The 10,543-nt window shown below is 47.3% G+C and overlaps 1 long non-coding RNA gene across 1 annotated transcript in view; it reads right to left on the minus strand.

Moving 5' to 3' along the window:
* The window catches only part of LOC135212307 (uncharacterized), a 91,108-nt gene extending 80,981 nt beyond the window's left edge, over positions 1-10,127 (minus strand). The window contains exon 1 of the long non-coding RNA XR_010313856.1: positions 10,048-10,127. This is a non-coding gene — a long non-coding RNA (uncharacterized LOC135212307). The remainder of the gene's footprint in view (positions 1-10,047) is intronic.
* Between the last annotated feature and the right edge of the window lie 416 nt (positions 10,128-10,543).

Genomic DNA, 10,543 nt, shown 5'->3' on the forward strand with positions numbered 1-10,543 from the left:
GGGGTTGTCAGGCACAGGGAATCTGTATGGTGGCTAGACTCTCCTCTGTGGGCCTATAGGAATCCCATCCCAGCTGGAATCCGACGAAGCTCACTTCTCTTCGGCAGAAGCTGAATTTCTCTGGCTTGAGGGTTATTCCCTTTTTGGCACGTCTCCAAGAAATTATATGTGTGCTAGAAGGCCTCTTCAACGCTGTTGTCATATAGAAGAGTATCATCCACACACTTGTGTTTTCGGGGAATGTCCTTAATGGCGTCATCAAACCTCTTGGTGTAGGCATCTGAAGCTGAACAGTGTCCCATGGGTGTTCTTCTGTACAGATAACGCCCCCAGGGAGTTATAAAGGTTGTGAGCTTGCGGCTTTCTTCATCTAACTCCACCTGGTGGAAACCCCAATGCGCATCTGCCACCATCTTAAAGGAATGTAAGGGTACCCCTGAGATCATGTCGAAAGGAGCAGGGGGTGTGATGCATCTCTCTCCTGCAGGAGGCATTGAGACGTTGAAAGTCCATGGTGCGGCAGGGCTGACCTGACTTCTTGGCAACAATGACCATCCTTGCACACCATTCTGTTGCTTCACCAGTCGGTACCTCCTTAATGATGCCTTTCTTGATGTGCTGGTCCAACTGCATCTTCACTTCTGATTCCCAATGCTTGGGGACAGATGCTGGGGTGTGGCATGCATAGGGGGTTGCCCCTGGCAGTAGATGAATATGGTGCGGCTTACCCTCCATGACAGGGAGGGGCTCCCTTTCTGTATTGAATGTTGATGACGAAAAATGGCGCAAGAGCCACTGCTCCAACTTTGGGACGTTCTCCTCCACTGGTGGGAAGGGTATGGATGAGGGCTTAGGCAAGGACTGCCCAATGGGGGTGAGTACCTCATGCTCCAGTGCGAGGCTTGCTGACACCGGTAAGTGGTGGGGGAAAGGACTGGGGCACAAGGCCAAGGTCCTTGCAAGCAGCCAATGAAAGAAAGAATGACCTTGCAGACTTGATGAAGTACACTTCTTGGATGGTTGTCCTGTTACCATATTGAACGCAAAGGGGGGCAGTTCCCATACACTCCAATCTAATGGGGGCAGTTCCCATACACTCCAATCTAATGGGGGCAGTTCCCATACCCTCCAATCTAATGTTGGCAACGTCAAGTAGGGCCCCACAGCATCGTGAAAGGGTAGGCCTTTCAACGAGGGTCGACAGCAGGGTGGGGCCTGCAACACACACTTGGGCCCCGGTGTCTACCACAGCCTGTACACTACCACTTGTATAGTAGGCTGCATACTGGGTTGTACCCCAGTAGTGACTGCCCCCAGCGTTACTGATGAAGCAGGGGCATCATTCACCATCATCTTCTTGCTTCTACAAAACCGTTTCAAGAGGCCAATTTTTTGGCAGTCATGACAAACACTATTTCTCACTGGGCACAACACCTTTCTGGGCTCGTGCTGCACTCCGCAGTTCCCACACACGAGCACTGATGGGAACTGAGGCCCGCTCATTACTCTTCATTGCTGCACACTCGGGGGGGGGGGGGGGGGGGGGGGGGGGGGGGGGGGGTGGGGGGGGGGGGGGGGGGGGGTCGTCTGTCTCCACATCGGCCGCTCGGGGCTCTTGATGACAGGTGTCGTGCTGGGGCATGGATGCATCTTAGCGGGCTGCTTCGTATGTTGCACACACTGCCCTTAGGGAATCTACACTACAAACAGAATCACATGACCTGTAAAGGTCTTTTTTCAATAACTCATCCCTTAGACCTACCATAAGCTTTCTAATGAGCATATATACAGACAAATCACAATGACACCTAGGGCACTGGAGACCACAGTCCATGGCCTTTTGAGAGCACTTTGCAAAATATTCGCTAATGGACTCCTCACGCCCTTGCATATACACAAAAAACCCAGCCCAATGCACACAGAACCATGGCCCCTATAGCATCCAAAGCCCCTTCTGGAGACTAGTTAGGCCACTTTAAATCACTATACCTGGCATCCAGTGTACGTTGCAACTCTGGGGTGCAATGAAGCCTGATGTGTTGAACTGCATCCGCTGGTTGAAGCTTATGTAGCCTAAGCCAATGTGTGTCATGGACCGTTTCCAAGTCCTGTAGGAGGCTGATGACATTTCCAAAGCACACTTCTCTGGTAGCGGTAGGGCCGGGGCCCTGGGGCCGCTCTGTAGATGCAAGCCACTCGCCATTGTAGCCAAACGGTTGTTAAGGGCTTACAATGCATCTGGACCCTCGGCAACTATATGTTGCAGAGCTGGTGATCTTGACGCCACTCCGACGGGAGTACTGTGGGCACCCCTGGAGGATCATTGTGTCCTTGCCGTGAAAGATGGTCTCCCTGGTGTAGACATGATTATTCTTTATGAATCCTACTCACTGCGCCATGTAGGAAACAGAAGGAAACCTGTGTGTCACTCGAGTGCTTTAATACACGTCCAGTCTATACAGAGGCGTGACTGCAAGTGAGTTGCAGACACGCAGGCTACATTGGCGCCAATCACGCTGCCCTCTCGGCAACAGACATTACACAAGTTTAACCATCCTACATATAGTCTAAATTTTGTTGATGAGGCCAGCCTCCCTCACAAAGATATATCCTCATAAAGATATATAACTGCTCTATATTACAATCCTTTCCAAGAATCGTAGATAGGATAAAATTACCTCCTCTATCACATCCCCAAGACAGGAACCTGTCTCAAATTCCCAAGTCTGGGACATTCAACCAGCAAATGTCTCACAGTCAAGGGCACAGTATAGTTCTCGTAAAACGGAGGATTTTCACGAGACATCAAGAACCTATGGGTGAGTCTTGTATGTCCAATCCTCAATATACACATCGTTTCCTGTCTCCTTGGCATATACGGATATGACCAAGGAGACACTGATGACGTGATACTACGCATTTTTTGATTATTTAAAATATCCTCCCACTGGGACTACCAACATTTTTTAACTCTCTTACCTACTAGAGGATACAAATCCCAATATGGTAGTAGGCATCTTGTGGGTTCTGGGGAGCTGACCGCAGTCTTTGCAAGTTGGTCAGCTTTCTCATTCCCAGCCACCCCAACATGAGAAGGCACCCAACAGAACTTTATTTCTTTCCCTCTTCATTTTAGTAAATGCAGCCATTCCAATACTATATCTAAAATCAGAGGGTTTAAAGGGTTAAAAGATTCCAGCGACTGAAGAACACTTCTTGAGTCACAATATATAATAAAATTACTTTCATTCCAAATTAAAACTCCCTTTAAAGCCTTTAAAATTCCATATAATTCTGCTATAAAAATCGATGCAACTGATGATAGCCTGCCGCTTCTCTCTACATCAGGGAAGGCTACACCAAAGCCGACGCCAGCATCTGACTTTGAGCCATCCGTGAAAACTGCAGGAGAGTCATCATGCTGCAAAGAGTGTTCTAAAAATATTGAACGCATGGCCTCACTGGACAATTCTGTCTTGGTAAAATTAAAATATCTACAAAATTTTACCTCTGGAAAGTTCCAGGGGGGACTGAGTATTTTGCTGGTAAAATCTCGATTCTTGGCATATTTAATTCACGGACAATAAAATTTACTCTAAAAGCTTGGGGTGACTTTCATTAAACTGCCAATGCCTTTCATTTCTCATACAAATGCTGGTTAAAGACTTAGGTAGCCTCTGGAATCTATAACAGCTCCGAACCAGCAGACGCTTATAATGAAGATCCAGTGGCATCTCATCAGCATCTACAAGCATGCTCTCGGTGGGAGATGATTTAAATGCTCCTGTACATAATCGTATTCCTCCATGATGAATTTCAGGCACTGGAATATTCCTCACAACAGGATTCACATTCTTGGATAAAGCTAAGTCCTTACCGACAATAATATCAACGCCTTCAACAGGCAAACTGTCCACAACGGCAAGTTTCACTTCTCCTGACACTACCTGACTTTCTAAATTCAACTTCAACAAAGGACAAAGAACACTAAGTGTTAGGAAATCCACCTAACATGACTTTCTCTTCCATATTGATTTCTGCCCTGTTCGGCACACACTCACTTTGAATCAGTGAGACAGCAGCCCCTGTGTCTCGAAGCAAGACTACTTCTCTCAAATCTACTCCTCCAAGAGAGGAAACTACGCCTTCTGACAGAAATTCACCAAAAATTTTCCTAGTTTCTCTCATCACATCATTCCTACTTGCCGAAAGGTTAACTAGAGACACTGGTTTCTTACCGTCCTTCCTTTCTACTGCACTTTCCCATTAAATCGGAAACAAGTTAATTCTGAGCCACTATATGCCATTCTACTCTTACAAACCTTAGACGTATGACCAGGTTTTCTGCATGTAACAGGAATAGTCACTTTTACTCGCATTGCTATTACTAGGACTGAAACCTTTACTGCTTTGTACTCTACCAGACGAAGGATCATTTCGTTTCTTACTAACACTCAAATTATGAGTTAGACTATATTCGTCAGCTAGCCTAGTTGCTCCTGCAAAAGATACTTCTCGCCTATCCTCTATATAAAGTTTAATCTCAGGGGATATGTTATCTTTGAAGTTTTCTAACAACACTAAGTTCTTCAAACTATCAAAATCCTCAACCTTAGCAGAAGTTAACCAATCAAAAAACAGTCTATCGAACTTCTTACCGTATTCTACATACGTAATATTTTCATCCTTTCTCAAATTTCTAAATTTCTTACGGTACGCCTCCGGTACTAACCTATATGCGCTAAGAACGGTTTCTTTCACGATATCGTAATTATCACATTCCTCCTTAGACATGCAACATTACACAGTAAGTGCCCTACCACTCAAAACTGACTGCAAATATAAAGTCCACATTTCTTTAGGAGAACCTACTCTTTCCATTAACTTCTCAAAACACATGAAATATGTCGTAACATCTTCCTCATCAAACTTTGGTACTAATTTCAACACTGCACTCATACCTAACCTACCAACTCCGTTTTCGTTTTCGCCTGTCCGACTGTTACGAGTACTTTCCCTTAACCGAGCAATTTCCAACTCAGGCATACATACTTTATCTCTTTCTTCCTGCTGCATTACCAACATTTCTCTCTTGCTGCATTTTCATTACTTCTCTCTCGTGCTGCATTTTCATTGCTTCTCTCTCTTTCTCTTTCTGCCTTTTCATTACTACTCTCTCAGCCGCTCTTTCATCTCTCTCATACTTTTCCCTTTCTTTCTTCTCAACATACTCACGGAGATCATTCCCCTCTAGACCTAGGAGCTTACCCGACTCAATAAACTCTTTCACCATCTCACTCATTCCGATTCTTTCTATATTCTCCCAGTTTCAAACTGTTAAAGTGTTGATAGCCTAGGCAAGGTCGCCACAATGTTACGGACTCTGAGATCTCAGAGACAATGTTACGGTGTCGAAATATCCTGGCCAAGGGTCGACACAGTGTTACCGCCTCTGAGAGAGGTCCGCTTCAGGTTCGATATGAAATTAAAAAAAAAAAAAATTTCAACACCAACAGTTGAAACTGGGGATACGAATATAGAAAGAAACACTAACACAACAAAGGTTTATTTAAAAGCTTACTAACATAGGGAAATGCAGAATGGTATCTCCTATTTACATAAAAAGATAGAATCTTACACTGCATGAACTGGGGGAACAGTGAGGCAATTCAAATACTTGCGGGCTGGTTTAGTGACTCGAAGCAGTGGCTTTGCAAAAGGAGAGCGTTGATTGCAGACGTTCTCTTGACTTTGTATTGCGGAAAATAGTCTACTTGTAAGGCAGGAATTCCCCAAAACCTCTAGCAGGACCTTTTCTTCTCTGAAGTCTGCTTGACGTCGAGATAACACAAGATAATCCGTCCACTCCTGAAGACGACTAGACCAATATCAAACCAACTCTCGAACAACTCTTCTGATCCTTCGTTGGTTCCTTTTTCTCGTATCTCTCACGGATGATCTCTGCTGCTGCTGATCTCTCACTGATATTCTGATCTGTGGCTCTTACTCTCTGTGACTAACTGGAGTCTCTCTTTTACGATCTCTCTCTCTCCAACTTCGACCGTCGTATTTATACGACACTCTGGGGGCGGAGCCTACGGCGAGCGTCACAGACTCCCGAGATTTCTAGAAACTCTTAGATGAATCTAGACAAGGTATAGCATCAGAAATCGCGGCATTTCTCACGTGACGACGAGATCCACAACACTCCTGCTGATTCTAGAACCATCATGATAACAGGCACTTCCGACACATTGCGCTAACGCCTCCTTGCTGCCGAACTTCTCGAAAATGCGTTCTTCCTTCCTTTATCTTTCTTTGCTAGGAAGCAATTACCATCACAGGCAGCAGCGGGTACTCCGATGGCACGTAGAACTGCCTCTGTCGTGGTAGAGGAGGGGGAAGCAGCTTGGTTGACCTGCCAGACCTAAGCGATCCCTCCTATCCGGAAACAAGAGAGTTCACCTGACCCAGGACACCGTCGGCCAAGGCAGATCAGGGTAGGCCCACTGTCGTCCTAGGTTCCTTCTTAGGTTCCAAGAACAACTCCAGCCTCGATGAAGGCTCAGAGGGAGGGAGCACCAATCCTTCCCTGAGGTCGTGGTGCTGACGAATCAGCGCAATGACCTCTGCAAATAACCTCTGGATCTCGGGAGTGATCGCGTCCTAAGGAGATGGACCATCAAGTCCATCTAGGGAGAACACTTCCCGAGATCCTCCTTCCACAGGAGGAACCACGGCAGACCCCTCTTGGTCTCCTCCAACCACTTGGGCATGCGATCTGGTCAGTCCCTAAACCGTGCCAGGCTCATAGGCCCTCGCGGTGGGACCGTGAGAAGCGCTCTCCTCACGGTCACTCCTGATCGCCTCGCTCCTCCCGGAATAGCCCGAGGAGGTTGAAGGGATTGGAGAGGCAGACCTGACGTTCCGCCCCTTGCCTATCAGCAGAGCTGGTGGGCTGGGGGGCTGCAGGCGATCGCCAACCCGCGGTGACGATCGGGCTGCAGGTCTAGTCCTGCGGTCTCCCTGGGGAAAGCCGCTGGACCGAGAATGGTAGCGACGGTCCCGAGCATCAGGAGAGCTGCTACTCGTCAACCGATCCGTCCGGTCCCGGTGGGAGCAACGGTCGGGAGACCGGTAGAGTCCACTGGCACGGTGGGAGCGTGCACCGTCCTCACGACACATCATGGTACCTGGTCTAGCCGAGACTGGGGCTGGTGACCGGGGGGACCTCTTCCTCGCCTCAGCCCGCGTACGGTCCTGTGGGACCGTCGCGTCAACCCTGGGGACCGGGTGATCGCTACGACAGTGATCACCGGTCTGGCGGAAGTCACCTGAGCGACTGCCACCAGTCTTCCGCTCCGTGCCGCCTGGGTCCTCCCGGTGAGCAGGCTCAGTGGTCTGGACCCTGGCTGCACGGTCACCCACGGGTGACCATACACTCAGTACCTCTCGCGACAGACCCTTAGAGGTCTCCAAGCGAGACTTCTTAGGAGAGGAGGAGGCCACCTTCTTCTTCCTCAGCTGTGTTTGTTTGTATGGTGTTTTTACATTGCATGGAACCAGTGGTTATTCAGCAACGGGACCAACAGCTTTACATGACTTCCGAACCACATCGAGAGTGAACTTCTATCACTAGAAATACACATCTCTCCCTCCTCAATGGAATGGCCAAGAATCGAACCCACAACCACCGAGGTGAGAAGCAAACACCAAATCAACCACGCCACTGAGGCGCTTCTCTTCCTCGGCTGTGGGGCCTTGGAAGACGAAGGGGAAGAGGCGGCTGCAGACGACGACGATGAAGACGACAACGACAACTTCCTCTTCTTTGTCAGCTTCCTCAGGACCACCGTCAGGTCCTCCATCCAGGATGGAGCTGGGGCAGTTGCCGAAGCAACACGGCCCAGCTGCACCTGTCCGGAGGGACCTGCGGTGGGAGCAGCAATACCACGGGCATGAGCGGAGATGACAGGATCTGGAACCAAAGCAGCGATGACTGGAACTGGCGGCAGGTCGAGCGGGGAACTTTTTGGGTACCAAAAGTCAGGGGCTGGGGCGAGGGCGGCGAAACCAGGCGGTGGGGTCGGCTCCTCCCAAGGCACGAATGACAGCGGGGCCTGGACGGTAGCTGTAGGGGTCACCATCGCCACGTGCTGGGTGTAGACTAGGTGGGGAGGAGTGGCATACCCAGGCGTCAACACTGTTGTTGTTGTTGACGTCACTGGGCCATGCGTCACCGGACCGGCACACTGTGCAGCCAGGTGATACAGCAACCCCTGAATACTCGGCGTGCCCGAAAGCCCCAGCAAGTGCCAGACCTGCATGAGGTCTCCACCCACGGTGGCAGTCACACCTGAGGAGGCAAAGGTTGGGTTAGTAGGGGGTTTCCCACTCGCCCGGGGGAAAGCTCCCACCCCGAGCGAACGGAAGACCCCGAGTACAACTGCAAGTTGGGGTGCTGCGCCCCCTCCTCTGCACTCGACAGGTCGAGTGAAGAGGCGGAATGCGACACGTCTCCCGAAGGGGAAGGAGCCATATGCGGGAGCTCACTCGGAGGGAGGAAAGATGTGTCCGTAACCAGTGGTGTCGCTGGAGAGCTTTCCGATGACACCTTGGCTGGTTTATGCGCTTTTTTCCTCCCCTTGTAGCGGCCCCCCTGCTCCTCCGACCAAGACGCACACATGATACAAGAGCAATTTCGCCCTCTGCACTGAGCACACAATTCATGAAGGTCAACTTCAAGTGATCTAAAGGCCCCGCACTTACGGCCCTCAACACCAGGGTACAATCTCCGGCTGGCTGGGGGCTGGGGGGGTGCCTGTCCATCTCGTAGCAGCTCTTACGCTACAAGAATCACAATAATCAATGAAAAGAAGGAAAAGTGAGTACTCAGTCACACTCCCAAGTACTATCAAAGATACCAGTTACCCAAGAAATGCTTCGTAGCGAAGGCGAAAACAAACGACAATGGCGGGCAGAGCGGCGAACAACACGTATGTTTCCGTCGGCGGCCGAAAGCAAAGTGAATGCTTACCCTCCAGTCGAGCGGGACTCCCAACCATCGGACAAGCAGTTAACTACCAAACCACCTTGTTCAAAAGCTTACGACCAGTCCAGTTGCCACTGTAAGTATATTCCACATGTAAAGGACCTCAGGTTTGTATTACGTGTCGGAACAATATATTTTTTTAAATATTCCACCTGAGAAGTCTCTACCAAGTCAATCCTTTTAATCAAGACAATGCGACATTTGGCATGCATAAATTCTTACTCTTAGTATGCTTGAAAGACTTGCATGTAATAACAGATTAATAATTTTTTTATACTACTGTATATTTACATACGTATTTGATATGTCACCCATGAGATCAGATGATACTAGAGGTAAGGAGTGCAATAGACGGTGTTGTGCTTCAAGTTTGATGGCGACATTCAAATGCCCCGTTATCATCAAAATTCATTCATTATTTTTCTCGTCTCACTACCCTCTACAATAAAAATAGATGACGAAGAAACTAATATCAATAATTATGTAATACCAAATTTAGAATATGAAAATCATTGCCAAATAATGTGCATATTCTGAGAAGAGTTTAGCACAGTATTGACTTAGTATTCTATTGACTTATTAGTAGACTAACTCGGGAATGTAGGCTAAATGTGTGAAATAAAGTACACTATTATAAAGAAAATTATACATTATGAAGTTATAAAATGGCTAAATGTGTTAAAGTACACTATTTTATAGTGTACTTTAACACATTTTATAACTTTAAGAAGTTATAAAATGAAGTTAAAATATGAGTAATAAAAATCATTGTCAGTAGGATATGTTGGAAACTAGTTCTGTGTATAATGTGACTGAAAATTAAAGCTTTGAGTCAAATAAGGAGAATACTAATGCGTTTAACAACGAATTTGTTTAATGACACGGGTGCTGGAACGGAACCCCGTCGTTAAATGTGGAGTACGTGTAATAAATAGAACACCGTCCTACCCAAGAATATGGTTTGAACAACAACTGTAAATCATAAATGCACTTACCTCAAACAGTGAATGTACGAGTTTTCTTTTCGTTGGCCAGTAAGGGGGATACAAACACCGATGTTCTCAATGTACAATCTGTAATGACGGCATATAATGCAAATCATTTGAAATTTCACAAACGGAAATGTCGTTAACAGAAGAGTTATCACAATTAACACTGAAACTACGGTTACTTTTGAGAATGCGGAGCAACCGGTGTTATGAGTTCAAGTACTTGTTAACTGATATCCAAATGCAATTATTTTGTGCACTGCATGGGTAATAAGAAGCCTATGATTGACCAGAGGAATCGTTGGGTTGGGGGGGGGGGGGGGGGGGGGGGGGGGGGGGTGAATGACATCATTGAGAAGGAATGATTTCATATGAGTGAAACTGATGGCATAAAAAAAAAAAAGTAAAAAACACATGAACAGTCTTGTAATGGACATGAGATTTTCTGGGTTAAATAAATCGCATTTAAAGGAAATACTGATGTAGACAAATGTTATGGGAC

The sequence above is a fragment of the Macrobrachium nipponense genome, chromosome 40 (assembly GCF_015104395.2).
Source record: "Macrobrachium nipponense isolate FS-2020 chromosome 40, ASM1510439v2, whole genome shotgun sequence".
In the NCBI taxonomy this organism is placed as follows: domain Eukaryota; kingdom Metazoa; phylum Arthropoda; class Malacostraca; order Decapoda; family Palaemonidae; genus Macrobrachium; species Macrobrachium nipponense.